This window comes from Ornithodoros turicata, chromosome 7 (assembly GCF_037126465.1).
Source record: "Ornithodoros turicata isolate Travis chromosome 7, ASM3712646v1, whole genome shotgun sequence".
NCBI lineage: Eukaryota > Metazoa > Arthropoda > Arachnida > Ixodida > Argasidae > Ornithodoros > Ornithodoros turicata.
In genome coordinates, this window is record NC_088207.1 from 23,820,103 (window position 1) to 23,835,426 (window position 15,324).

Here is a 15,324-nt window from a genome sequence, read left to right on the forward strand (position 1 = left end):
TTCATCCACGCAGAGTAAGAAACAGTTAGCACTTCTTTCTTCGCAAATGGTGCCGTATATATGTCGCAAGATTTTATATCACTCGATATATCAGGGTTGACGGTTGGACTCCAAGTATTTTCATGCATGCACGCGAATTATGTACCTGGGACTGTTAGAACAGAGCGTGAAATGCAGTCTCCACTCTGCATTCTCTTTCATTCTCTCCATTCATTTACTCCCGTGCATTTACTACCGAAAGGGACTATTTTTTGTGGCAATGCATTTAGTCCCGAAAAGGAGTAAAATTACTCCTTTTTTTTCCTTAGAGTGTGGGTACAGACGGAAGTGTGTACGTTAAATGGCAATGTGCAGCTCACAAAGTATACGAAACGGTTGTCTGCGTATTGCGTCCTGTCTGTTCCCCGCATCACGTTCACGTTTGATCCAAACCAACTCGCTCACATCAGTGCTCCTGCAGTTTTCGCTTTCTTTCCGTTTGCAGAAGTCTCGGGGTGCAGAGGCGTTCATACCTGCATCCTTTATCTATCTGTTTACCGTATTTTCCGGTGTATAACGTGCGCGTTATACAGTAAAAAAAAATGCTCTGAAGAGGTCCTGCGCGTTATCTAAGGCCGGAGTCACACTGGTTATACATTATACACGAACATCCCGTCATACATGTATGACGAACGTGTGTAACAAACATCCCTCAAACATGTATGATCATACGGTGCTGGTCACACTGCTTATACACCGGCAAAACATGTTTTAAAACACGTGCGTATAACCAGTGTGACCGTGCCATCATACAAGCAACCGCTCTGACTATGTTTAACAACACGTTGTCAAGCACACGACGATGTATTTGGGCACTGCCGAAAAACGGTTATGGACAAGTTGGATAAACGGGCGTATTCGCCACGACAGTTTCCGTTCGCACGAGTCAGTGTCAACGACATCGTGATGCGCGTGAGTTATTTTGAACGAGTAAGTTGTAAGTCAGCGTTCGCGACATTGTGTTGCACGTACGTTCAAAATGGCGAGCTCTTTGCCTGCGCACATGGAGGATGAAACAATCGAAAATCAGCAAGTGCAGCCAAGTGCCGAGTGCAGGTGAGTTTCTCCCAAATCTCTTAGGGTCAGTTGACAAAACCGGCGGAAAGGGGCTAGACTTCATAGAAATTAATGATACTGCTTAGGGATGCTATTGAGCAGCCAATAATCCTGCATTCATTTCAGAAGGCCGGAGTGATTGAGAAGGGACACGAAACTAAATATGTTTAGAATAAAGCATACGCATATAGACCACCTTGGTTTATTGTGTATAGCAGTGGCAATATAGAAGGTTGCAGCAACATTGCTGTGTGCGTTATACATGGAACGTTTTTTTTTTTTTTCAAATTCGGATTGTTTTTAAGGATGCGCGTTATACACGAGTGCGCGTTATGCACTGGAAAATACGGTATTTAAAAATAACAAACCACTTGACACAACAAACGCCTGCCTCTTTATAAGGAACGTCTTGCGTGTAGCAGAATTAATGTGACATTCTTTTCAAGTAGGCCAATAACGCATACAAACCCCCCTGCCCCCCATTCTTTCCTGCTGTCCTCTCTCCATCTGTCCAGATATGTACGCCGCACAAAGCCACAGCTTTGCACGCTGCTTCGCAGCGCTAACACGGCATTAAAAAAAAATCTTTCCCACACGGTGTGGCGGAAGAACCACCCAAAATGACAAGCGTATTTATCTGCTACTGTTGTGCGTGAGGCCCATTCTTTAACACTTATCCCCCGGTTCGTAGTATGTAGTAGGGATGTGCCAACCGAATCCGCGAATCCTCGAATCCTAGGCAGGGATTCGAGATTCGCGAATCCGAATCCCATTGCCCAAAACAGCGAATCGAATCCTTCGAATCCACCAACCACGTTTGGCAGTCGGCCCTCCGGGGCGCTCCAAAATCACAACATCGAAAGCTTCGAAATTAGAAGTTTTAAAGTAACACGGTTTTGCTTTGATTGCTTCTTATTTTTATGGAGGGAATTGAAACTAGTGAGCTTATGTATTTCCTGTAGACGCTGAACAACGTGTTAAATGAGTTACACTTAGGAAGAAGTACGTATATGCCCAGACAGCACAATATGTTGCAAATGTGTTGTATCAATGTTACCTCAACGTTCAAGTGTTGCAGCGATGTTTCACATCCACATTGTCGTTGTGGAAATATACTCGTTTCAATGTGCATGCCATGGTTCAAAGACTCCGTAAAGGTAACATTGCGATGATGTTACTGAAGCAATGTTGAATATGTTACACTCAGGTAATGTGGCGATGCCATGCTTTGCAAGCAATGTCAATGCTTTTTTGCAATTGCATTTCGACCTGTGATTGGCTAGATACCTCAAAAAGTGGGTGGAGCCTCAGGTATATTAATGGCCAGACTCCCTTTGGCATACACGGCACTGACCTAACGCAGTGCCGTGTAGGCCAAGGGAGTCTGGCTATTAGGAGGAGCTTAAAAAAGAGGCTCGACCTGTCAATCAAACTTAGGCGTATTTCATTGGTTACCGTTTTCCATGGGCGCTGCCGCATGACACTAAATTTTCTCCAAGATGGAGGATGGTTCTTGGAACTGCGAAGCGGAGATTTCGTGACAAAAAATTTTCACAGATTACTTTAATTTCATACTGTGAGTATATATTCTCATGTAATGTATCTGCAAAATCAGCTTCAACTTTCGCTCCGCCATCATTGATTGATTGATTGATTGATTTACGCGAAAATGGGATGTTTCGTCGCTAACGTTAGACCTAGTTAACACCGTGACACGAAGAAAATAGCAAGAAGTACGACCCTTATACGTAGGATTTTGCATTATGTAATTGCGTTTTTATTTATACATACATCTTTGCTCATTTTTTATTCGATCTACTTACATTACGTGATTTAAAACTTCATACCGGTAGTCGCCTGCTACGAAGAAGCGGTTGTACCGCTCTCCTGGCCAATCACTTCTGCCAGCATCCATTTCTGCAAGTTTGAGCCTTCCCAACATGCCTCTCTCCATGCAGATGGGCGTTGATAAAAGTGGGCGCAAATTCCGTCGTTTTCTTCTGTCACCAGTGATATCCGTTTCAATCTGAATTTCCGAGTTTCTCCAAAAATGATGCCACCCAGTAAATATGGGTGAGGTATAAGTACTGGATGGATGTAATAATAGACAACTGTATTTCGACCTGTGATTGGCTAGATACCTCAAAAAGTGGGTGGAGCCTCATGTATTGGCAGGTTCCATTAATGGCCAGACTCCCTTTGGCATACACGGCACTGACCTAACGGTGCTCACGATGCCATATGTCAAGCGCGCCCCGAAATGTTGCTCCTGCTGCAAACCAATGTAGGTATCTCGATAGCCTTGAGCTCTCCTTGACCTCCCCGGGCCGCTCTCACGGATAACAGACAGATAATGCCGCACAGCACTCTCACACGCTTCCCTAAACCACAGCCTTCACGGCGAGCATTGTTATGTTAGCTGTCTCTGCCCTTCAACTGGAGATGTCGCTGGTGTGGAGCGGAAACAAAATGGCTTCCCTGTTTGCCTGGGAAACTCAGTGTCGCTACGCTGAAGCGGAGCTTATTTTATGACTTAGCCTAGTCTTGGGTATAGGATAAAAGAGGCATGGCTATGTTTATGGTAAGCAACTAGAATTGGCCACAAACATGGATGACACCAAGACGTAAGCCTCCAACTCCCACGAATTAATTAAATTAAGCAGCTCAGGAAGAAAGTGCTGACACAGGGACTCCAATCTACGTTCTCGTTATTTCACAGATGCTGACCTGATGCTCCATCCGGAAATCGGGAAGATCCGTATTCGAGTTCTGGCGTCAGCACCTTTTTCCTGACTAGCTTAATTTCATCGTTAGTTTGCCATATTTCGTTTTGCGAACCCGCCAATCCGCTCTGCTGTCTTTGTTCACAAGAAGAATCCATCCTGGTCCATCATATGGGCCAAAGTGAGCGCCCGGAGGGTAATTCAATCTATTGACAACACGAGATCGTATCCTTGAAAACGCTCTCACTGTCACACAACCGTTATGTCGTTCGTCGGCCTGATTGTGTATTGTTCTCATCGATTACACCAGTCAGTTGCGATAACAATTCGATAACAACACATAGCGTGTTGGACCCATCTGAACAAGATGTTGGTCACTGCCAATGTGACGAAACGGTGTCACCTCTGTTGGCACAAGAGGCGGACTGTGTCAGGGACAATAACATTCGTAATCGGAGACTACTGCTGCCGATTGTGTACATGAGTATTGTTTCCATATGTTTTTCCTTGGGTTGGGTAACTGTACAGCTCCGCATCTTCGGTTCAAACCGAATATAAAAATCAGCCAATAAACATACGCCAGTACAAAATGTCGATTGGATGGGCGGCCGACTACCCAATACATCAACACGGGAATGTGGGCTCGTCAGAGCATTGAACATCGCATGATGTCCTGCTTCGTGTGTCAAGCTGTCCACCAGGACTCACCACGCGAAATATTGTAGAGGAGGTGGTGTACCTCTACATTAGCCCAGACTGGAGACGATAGCTTGCCACGGAGTGGCCTGTCTCAATGGAAGCGCCGGTTAACTGAATCCGGTGCTCCAGGCGCGTGGCCAGCGTCATCATTGTTCCACGGCCCGCTACAATATTTTCGCTCGGCAATTATAGCTGCGCAATCCATTTTAAGAAAATCAGTTGGAGAGAGCAGCAGCGAACGGCCGATACGATACTCTCGTGACGTGGTGAAGGCTCCGTGCCTTGTTTCTTTGTTTTCTTTCCTTCGCAGATCACGCGCCTCATATACATGCTTGCGCTGTGCCGCTATACGCCGCAGGTCACGTGAAAGGAGTAGCGTACGTCACGGCGCCCTCACGTTCTGCGATGCGCTCTTTTCACGAGGAGGATTTTTCAAAGGCGTGCGGAACTGAGCCCTCGCGCTCGCTCTGTAAGTCACCTACCTACGCTCATCGTTCTTTCGCATGAACTGATTTTATTCTTTGGAGAACACTCTACACGGAAAAGTGAACGAAAACAATTTGGGGATCACATCAGTGTCCCTTTAATGCATCCCATGAATTTAAAAAACGAAAGGCGGCAAAGTATATGACGACAGTATACACAGAGTGCCGAAAAGTGCCACAGAGAAACCGAAGTGTGGTGCGCAGTGATGATGCCCATTATGCGCCCATACGGACATGATTCTTGCATATTTTGTTACTATTGAATACACCCCTACTTCCGGTCGGCACATGGTGTGCTTTTACTGATGCGAGGTGTGCCACTTGTCATTATATTTAATAAGGCTTGTGCACATGACGTCACGCGCAGCCTCTGCGCCCCTTGGAGCCACGCGACATGGGAGAACATGTGGACGCGTCACATGCGTCTTAACTGCGGGTCGAATCAGGCAGCAGTGTGTGTTTTCTCACGGCATGCCCTCCTACTGTGACTCCGGTGCGGCAAAAATTGGAACCCGAGAAAGGGACAGAGGAGGGACGACACGACACGTTCTCGATGCACGATGTTTTGCTATTCTCGATGTTTTGCTATGTAGGTCAGACTGGACGGTGTCTAAACACTCGGCTCAGCGAACAGAAGAGAAATGCGGAGTCGTTGTCTGGGAATTCCAAACTTGTCGCCCATCTTAGACTTTGTAATAATTGTTCCCCGGCCTTCGACGAGACAAGTGTCCTAGATTCTGTTCGGGACCCTGTGGCCAGACTGTTAAATAATAATAATTGGGTGTTTACGTCGCGAGACAACTGAGATCATGAGCGACGCCACAGCGGTCGGTCTGTGGATTGCTTTTGCCCACCTGAGGGTCCTTTAACGTGCGATGAAAGCTCATCACACGGCACCCCGTATTTAACGTCCCTCGCGGAAGACGGCGTGTCTAAGCAACTTGTACCCTGCCACCAAGTTGCTGGCGTCCTCGGCCGGGTTCGAACCCGCGATCTCGGGATGCCAGACTGTTAAAGGAGTACAAAAAGATTGTCACGAGGGGAAATTGTGTAAGTGTGGCGTCGGTTGCTCCCTCGCCACCAATTCGGAAGTTGTTAGGTACGTAGGTGTTTCCGTCATTAAAGGGTTTGCTGTGTTCGAGAACGTGTCGTGTCGTCCCTCCTCTGTCCCCTTCTTGGGTTCCAATTTTTCACCATGTACCAGCTGGCCTGCACCCTTGCCCTTTTGCCATTCCGGTGCGGCAATATGTTTTCCAACGTCACGTGATCAAACATGACGTCACTGCACAAGCTAGGAGACGAGTGCCCTCCCCAGGACATGACATCATTGCAATTTGTGGGCGTATGATTACGTTACCCACCCCTCACGTCATCGAAACTTGTGGAGGCTCAGCAGATCTTCAAAAATCGTCAGAAATGCACAGCGTTCGTAAGCAGGATTGAAATTCGCGCATAGAATCCTTGTGGCACCTTCTTTTCACGTACGAAATAAAATAGACGATGTTTTCCAAGTCCGGAGTGGCACTTTAAGAGTACCAAAGCAACTCCCGGTGCGCGTTCCCGGGTGCACCCTGGGCGCCCCTCGTCTCATCACTCTCATGCGAGGGTAAAGCGGTGCGACTTCCGGCCCGTGACGCTCTGTTTCCAGTGTATGCGCCGTTTGGGCATACAGATAGCATTTGGCGGGATTGGTGGGCGGCTTGTTTTACAGACGACAGAAGAAAACTCGACCAGTGGCCCGTATGCGGGGCGCCCGGCTTCCGGATGGTCTCACAAGGGTGTACGTTCTCCTGAGAACATGGAAAGGACGCTCGGGAGCCTGCTTCATGCGCCCAATGCGGGACCATCGCCATCCTAGCAGTGCGGATGTAACACTGGATACAGTTGGGCAACCCGCTTGCCCGGTCGTATCGAGACCTGCGAAAAAGAGCGAAAAAGCCTCGGAAAGCGCCACGCGAGCATGGCGCGAGCTAATATGACTGCTCTGTATCAGACAAAACAAGATTGCCACGAAATAACCACACGAATTCGCCTGTAGTAGTCGAGTAGCCTGAAGTAGCTGTCGCTAGACGGGAGTGGCGCTTCATTGATGTGAAAGGGGGACGGGCTACGAAGATCGCAGGAAGAGGTTCTTACGAAAGAGCGACGGCCGTAGTGATCTGCAGCGCACGAGCAAAGTCTCCGATCCGCACACCTTTGAAGAAAATCCTCCACTCCTGCACAGGCCGTATCGGAGAACAAGGGAAGGGAAAGGATACGTCGTGAACGTCCCACTGACGGCGCACGTCATGTGGTTCATGACGTATTCAGCCCAAGCAGCTCCGGATGATACGGATGATACCGCGTTCTTCCCACTTCCCACCACACCAAAATATAATCTCGAGCCTGCCTTCTCGTGATGAAAACTCAAAAGAAGAAAGGCCATGGAGACTTGCTGACGTCGAGCGAGGATCGTGACAGTCGTCCGCGGCTGCTTTCTCAGACTGTTTTTGTTAATTCGATTGCGCAGTGACAATTCAAGGCACAGAGAAAATATTTTGCATGGGTCGCTACTGATGGACATGGATGGTTTCGACCCGTCTCAAATGTTACCCCATTGCTCCTTTAAAAGCAGATGGTGGTGGTCGTGATGGTGGAAGGACTACTGCTTGCAGAACTTCACCACATTGCACGCTGGAAGCCAATCATTGAATAGATTGGGACCAATATCGCTCCCGATTTGTAGAAAGCGTGGGGCGTACCCTTTTTGTAGTAATTGTCACAACGGTATAAAAATCTCACAAAAAAGGCGTGTACATTTTCAACAAATTCAAGGAGAGAATGACGTCATTCGGGTTTATGGTTGGCTAGGAGCGCGTTATGCGGTGAAGTTCCGTTTTTTAGAGGTTCACTGCAAAAGCACAACTTCCCTACAATGCTTTTAGTCAGGAGAGAAAGCTGGGCATATGCCTTTTTGTGACAGTTGCAGCGCATATCCGACTCCCCTCAAAAGCACACAGCCTCCTATTTTCAAGAAATCGACAAAGGCTGGGAGTACGCATTTTTATGAAAATGAACAAAAATGCCAAAACTGCCACAAAATGGCCACGCCACTCGTTCATTCGGGATGACGGTTGCCTAGGAGCGTGCTATGCCGTGAAGTTCTCCCTTAAAGGGGTTGACACAGGTCATCCATGGTTATGCAAGATAAACGTAAAGCACGTTTTTTTGCATCGATGTGAACCTGCATTGAAAGTTTCACATCAAAGAGTGTAATAAAGCGGAGAAAATGGACATCGGGAATTCCGAAACTGATGCTGCGGTGGTGGTGGTGGTGAAAGGGCTTGCCGCTGCTGCTCTGACGTCACAGCCCTCGCCGCCGCCAGTGAGGCAGCGCAGTAGAAAGTCACGTGGTTATGGGTGCCTCGTGTTTTTAATGCGATTGCATTAGGACTGTCTGTTAGGACTGTCAGGGTGTGTGTGTGTGTGTGTGTGTGTGTGTGTGTGTGTGTGTGTGTGTGTGTGTGTGTGTGTGTGTGTGTGTGTGTGTGTGTGTGTGTGTGTGGAGAGAGAGAGAGAGAGAGACAAAGAAAGTGAGATGGTGAAGCTTCACAGAGGCGGAGGTATAAGTGGACATGTAAAGGGGATGATGGGCTAAATGTAAACGGAGGTAAATTATTTGAAACTGAAGGTAATAAAGAGTAAGAGGTAAGAGTAAGTGAAGGTAATTAGAGGTGATTAAAGGCAATTAAAGTGAGAAACTTGAGTTTCAAGTTAATGAATGTAAGATACATGTAATTTGGAGAAAGATTAAATCAAATTAAAGAAATTAAGCCTGCCGAAGGCAATCAGCAGGTTACAGGGGGTAATTAAATGTAATTAAAGGTGATTAACATCAATTAACGGGGAATTAAGAGTAATTAAAGCAAGTAAACGTAATGAAAGGGAATTATATGAAATTCAGGATTACCTCATGTAACCCTCGGCAATTAAAGGGTAATGACAGGGTAATTGAAAGTAATTCACTCTAATTAAAGGTTAACTAAAATAGGCTTACTTATAGTAATTCAGAGTGTCGAACCGGAAGTCAAGTATGCACCGGAAAAGGCGCTCTATGCTAACGGATTTCTCTAGCATTTACCGCTAAATCGCCACTGAATTTTTTTCATTACGTCAATTACGTCATTACGTCGCACTTCATTATGTCAACGCCGCAAAAATGCATGCATAACCTGCCAACTGGCAACGCACGCCAATGGACGCAGCTCTGAGCTCTGTGACGTCTGCGCTTCGCTTGGGAATGTGTTCGAGGTCTTGCATCCAGCTAAGTATACGACACGAAGAAGAAGAATTCTTTTTTCCCCAGTACTCTGTCGTGCAGTACAATGCATCCATGATGTAATGAACCATATCTATGAAACTGTCCCAACTCCTTTAACACTGCGGCTCAGTGGCCATATCATTTGCTCGCATGCTTTTAGTATAGCTCCATGGTCAAGCTGAAGATTCGGAATCGTACCACCGGGCTGTGTTGTCTGACGATTTTTCCTGGGTTTTCAGACACTCGAAACGGTTGTCGGCACAGTGGCCCATGAAGGCGACCAAGGGCACATGATCCCCGTCTCTAACTCCTTCCTCCTGTCCATGTGTGCACGCCACTACAGCCATTTCGCGTTACCCACACATGATTTTTTTTTTTTTTTTTGCTTTTACGGATGGGCCAGGAAATATTTCCAGTCAGGATGCACGCAGGATGCTTCAGGATGCATGCTTTTACTGCTGAGTTGCGTTATCGCATGCGATAAGCAGACTCTCCAACCAGCCGTCGCTATAGTGACTCGGGAAATCCCGAACACGTCCTTCGCCCCTGTCCGCACATCCAGCCTTTCAAGCTTCTTCAACTTTCTTGTCTCATGTCTTTGACAGCTGTACTGCGTTGGTTTCCTTTAACATTTGAGTACTATCAACATTTCGAAGTGTGCAACAATGTGCCTCCGCTGTTACAGTGTAATTTTATCATCAGTTGAAAACTGGCAGGATAATCTGTTACGGGTGCACGTGAGCATGTCCTACGTAGTTTTAGTGAATCGTTTTCATTCAAAATGTTCGGGAACGGTTTTTGCTTTGCCCAACCAGATGACTCCGTTCTGAGTCACAACTCACACCTCCTCCTTATTGACTCTCCACGAAACCGTTCGCGAACCGTTCGAGCAAAAAGGATTCCTTAGAACCCACGTTCCGGGTTCGAACGGTTCAAACCAACACTACCTCGATAGAGAAAGCCTGCTTACTCGTCGCCGTGACGTAACAACTAAGAGTCAGCCAATGAGGATCGTGTTTTCAACGGCCGTAGCCAATCGCGAACGTACTTTCAGCAGTCGTAGTCATGGAGACGAGCCACCGTAAGACGCATGGGCAGCCACTGTCGTCTGCGAGTAATGAACGTCCCCGCGCACCTAAATGGGAAAAACCAAATAAAGCGCAGAACGGTCCCATACGTTTCTCAAGACTGGTTTTCTGGAAAGCGTGTTTCACTTTTATGTTGAATTCCAATGACAGATTCGGAGCGTTTCCGGAGTAAGTGTGTTAGCAGATTGGGAACAGTGCCGGAGTCTTCCAATGGGAGCTTTGGAGCGGCCTTCAAGTCAAGGTCGCTTCAAGGCACGACCTACTCTCTGCTAGAGACCTGGACAAATGGCAATCGTCTATGGGAGAGCCGGGTCATGGGTTAGTTACGCTTGTGGCCGCTGCGAGTGCCAAATAGCATTATTGGGGAGACGAAATGACATGTACACTATTATCATCATTGCCACCGTCGTTCGTCTGCTACGCAGCTGTTGCTAAGCACGCCCTACCCTCTTCCGTACCTCTTCGTCGTTGTTAGCACAGCCTACCATTGCCGCGGCGGTTTCGGTAAATCACGTGGTAACAAACAGTGCTGGCTAGCGCTAAATCTTATAGAGAAGCGGCGATTGTCAGAACTTCTACCCCAGTGCTGGGAGCTTTCCGGATGTCCAGGTCACTAGTATAGTAGGTCGTGCTGCAAGGAGCAACCCAGACTGCTCCACCAGAATAGGCAGATTCAACTGGAACTCTCCGTGACGTATCATTTGTCGCCCGCGCATCCTATTTCCCGACAGTCTCTTCCTCGCTAACATGTCCACTTTGCAATGCGTCTCCAGCGTGAGTGGTATTTCGCGTCGTACGTTGGCGATTTTGCTTCTTGAAGAAAGCCATGAGTCAGACGTTACCAGGGCAACGTTCGGAGATTAGGAGAACCTTCCTGCTGCAAAACATGGCGTTGTAGTGGAACATCAGCCGTCTCTGGCCGTCATCCACCAAGGGAGATTGGCCAGGGCCACGGGCCAGGGCTGAACTCCAGGGCGTCAGTCGTGACGTTGCCCACATCTGTGAGGCCGACAACGGCGAGTCCTTTCACCATCACCACCAAGTTGAGCGCAGGTGTTACAGTCGCAGATTTGGATCGCTTGCTCTAGGCCGGATCAAGCTGCTCTACTGCGGAGTCTGCTAATTGCTCCGACTCCGCCATTGGAATTCAACAATAGGTATAAATTTGCGAAGTTAGCTGCAATCATTTGCGATTTTTTGAACTGGCAGAACGACGAATCGCTGTAGCAGACGAATTCTGACTGTATGTGTCCACGTAGCGAAGGAGGGAGAGGAGACATTTTGCAGGCCTTCTGTATCTAGGTGGTGTTGATCAGGATGTAGTTTCGTATCGGGACCAGTGGCTTTTTTTATAGAAAAACTAATAAAAACAAAAATCAAACGCTTTTACGTGAAAGTGGAAGTAATTCGTAACGAAATGAAACAGGAATGGCCCTCGTATATTGCGTAAAGCGTATAAAAATTGAATTTTATCGCCGCTTTCTTGATGGCGATCCGCCATCTTGGCTGAGGACCTTACTGACCTAACCCGAGGCACAATCTCGACGCCCGCACCGCCTAGTGCGTGCCTGGGGGGGGCGGCGCCCCCCAGACCCCCCCCCCCAATCTGTAGAACCTAACTTAACCTAACCTCACTAAAGTGAGGTGATTTAGCCCATTTCAACAGCTCTACCTTTCGCAACACGGCAAGTGTCAAATCCGTTAGGCTTAGCATTCCCGTGTTTCTCCTGCGCTAAAAGTGAATCAGATGGGGTTGTTTAAATGCATATAAAAAAACTAATAGTCCACAGAATTTTATAATTCTTACATTTTTAGATTCAGTGTATGATCTTCTTCCACTTGTATACAATATTTACTTTCCTAACCGTTTCACTAATTTTTAAAAACGAGTGGTCCCGATACGGAACTACACCCGTTGATCAAACACGGATGAGAACGCTTTCAATTTGGTGGAGTGGCACGCATTGTCAGACACATCGTACTCCGTAGGGGATGCGTTAAGATTTCACAGACCCTCATGTGGGGGTTTGTAACACTTTTATACATGTGGTGTGTCACTTCATGCGTGCATTCCATCTAACCTAACCCGGCCTGACCTGGCCCTAACCTAACCTGACAAATTATTATTTAGAAATGATTTATTTCCAGCCTAACCGAGCCTAACCTAACCTAACCCAACCCAGTCTGACCTAATCTAGCCATGTCGTGTTTAGAAAGATTTGGAAGATTTTCTTTCTATGTACCACACGTAGCGGGATACAGCTGCTGGAGCACTACATGGGTGTCGAGATCTGATGTCACGAGAGGGACAGCCTGGGTTACTCCTATAGACCGTTTACAGCAGCCAGTTGCTTCGGGCGCTAGTAGATGGCGCCACAGTAGCCACGCCATTGCTTGCCTTCTGCGAGAGCCTGTGTACCTTTGCCTATGTGAGTCTTTCCGACCTTTTTTGCCGCTGTGCTACAGTTATGTGCAAGATCTGGAAAAGCAGGGGGAAGACTTGTTCCGTGATTGAATGTAGAAACTGACCACCTGAGATCTGATCGTGTGGGACGAAGCTGTTTGTTAAATTCACGAGCCGTCGCTATACAAAGACTGCCCGCGTTCGAGGCCTTTTGCAATGCACGGGTTTCCACAAAGAGAGAAAAACAAGCTGATTCGACAACAGTAGGTATCGAATCTTCAGAGGAAGGATTTCAAACCGGGAGAGTCAGCGAGGGTAAGTAATGCAGCCCTCAAGGTGGCGCAGCATTTCTGCGTGAGCCCCAAACTCCGCTGTAGGCGTTGGCTGCTGCTTGTGAGATAAACTTTCCCCATAGTTGCAGGGGTCACGTTCCTTGTAGTTGAACGGTTCCGTGTACATGCCTTGTCAGTGCACGAAGCACTCGATCGTGAGCCCCTTGTTTGTAGCCTCTACAAGCATGATGAGCGGTGTACAAATATGACTTCACCTGCTGCTCAAACCCGCTTTACATGTGCATGTTGCCGCCAAAGTGGGCCCGAAGCTAGTCTCTGTACTACACGTTCTTCTCACTGTTTGTGTCGACCTGATGTCGGCCTTTAAAATTCATACACCATCGTTGCACTGGCACAGTACTACACCGACATGGCCGCTGTCAAACAGTTTCGTTCCCTTCGCAAATTCTCTGTAGCTCAGCGCAGGCTTTCCGTCTCCCTCTAGCTCGTTGATCATGTGGTTGTATACATCTGAAATCAACAATAAAAGTATATGCTACTTCATAACGACAACATAACAGCCCTTACATGCATATCTTTCTCAGGCAGTTGTACCGCAACTCTTGCGATAAAAAGCAAGAAATCACGATCTTACATTATGAACGTACCCACAACATAACGTATGCGCAACAAAAGAAGAGGGGAAAAAAACGCCGAAATATGTAGTAACTCGAGCATAGTGGGGTCGATCATCTGGGACGCACGAGGACAGAAATATCACTCTAAATCAAGCAAATTCACTCACCTTACCGTTGAAGCTTCGGCCAAAGCCTCGTGTCATCCTTCCATCCGGAATGTATTGCAAAAAATTTTAAATCGGAGAAAGCGTCTCTGGGTTGCACCGCCGTACTGGTGGTGGTGGTGATAGTGCTTGCCGTTGTCGGTCTCACGTATGTGGGCAACGTCACGACTCACGCCCTGGGGGAATGTGCGTCCTGGGCCGACTTCTAAAGGACAAACAGTGGCACCGCAAGTAGACGTGTTTTATTGACAAACAGTTTTATTGCCAACGTGCGTTAGACGTGTTTTATTGCCAACAAATGGGGGAAACCCAGGAAAAACCCCAGACAGCACAGCCGGCACCGGGATTCGAACCCGGGTACCTCCCAGTCTCGACGTGACATGGCCAGCACGCTAACCACTGAGCCACGGGAGCTGGTGCACCGCCGTCCTACGTGCGCCGCGCCAACAGGCAGCCGAAAGAGAAGGCAAGCAGTGGCGGGCAAGGTCACGTGCGCTAAGATGGCGGCGCCCAGATAACTCTGCTGTAAACGGTCTATTGGTTCTCGCGAGCACGTGACCACTCCCGCAGCCGGCTCACAGGCGAATGTGCCTGACGTGATGCTACAGCTGTATCAGTCCGCTATATATTCGCGGTGCCGATTTTTACTCGTTTATTATCTCCTTTGATGTGAAGTTTGGAAATGCAGGTTCACATCGACGCGAATGCAGGTCGTTCGTACTTGTATTTATCCGAATAACTCTTTGGGTAGCGTCACGACCCCTTTAAAGGGAAACTTCGCAAGTATTCGAAAAAAAACATTAGGTGAGCGTCATACCGAACACGAACCGCACCCTCGTATACCGAATACAACATTTGCGTTCACTTTGCGCGAATAATTAATTCCTAAATGATGAAAATAGCAAACCGAAACCGAAATGCGAAGAGCAGAAAACAGAGCTCCATACTACTGCGGTTCGTCCGGAGGAGGATACCGTGACGTCACCCAGCATCGTCGTCTGCTTCGAAATCTGCATTCTCCCTTGCCCATGGGGGAAGGAAAGAGAGGAGAAGCCCTATTGCTCTGAGAAGTGAAGCCGAGATTGGAGACCACTCCAGTGACATCACCGCTCGCCTTCCGGTTTCGGTTACATACATCTCTATGGGTGCCCCCAACTCATAGTTTCGGAATACTTGGAGAGGTGTGGTGCTAGCGCGCCGAAGTGGCCCTCAAAGTGGCATGTGCAAAGCGACCTGATTGGGCTATTCAGGTAACGTGACCATCGCGTGGCTCCAAAGAAGCTACAGCTCACCTTCTATCCCCACCGTCACTTGCCCCACGCTTCTCTCCTCTGTCGAAGGGCCGTTGGGGCGCCTCCTTTTCTTCAGGGGGCCGGACTCGCTCAAAAAAGCGTGACCAAAAGGGAGCTGCCATCCGTTGGTCATGGAAGGCGTTGCTTTCCGTTGGCTGCTTCAT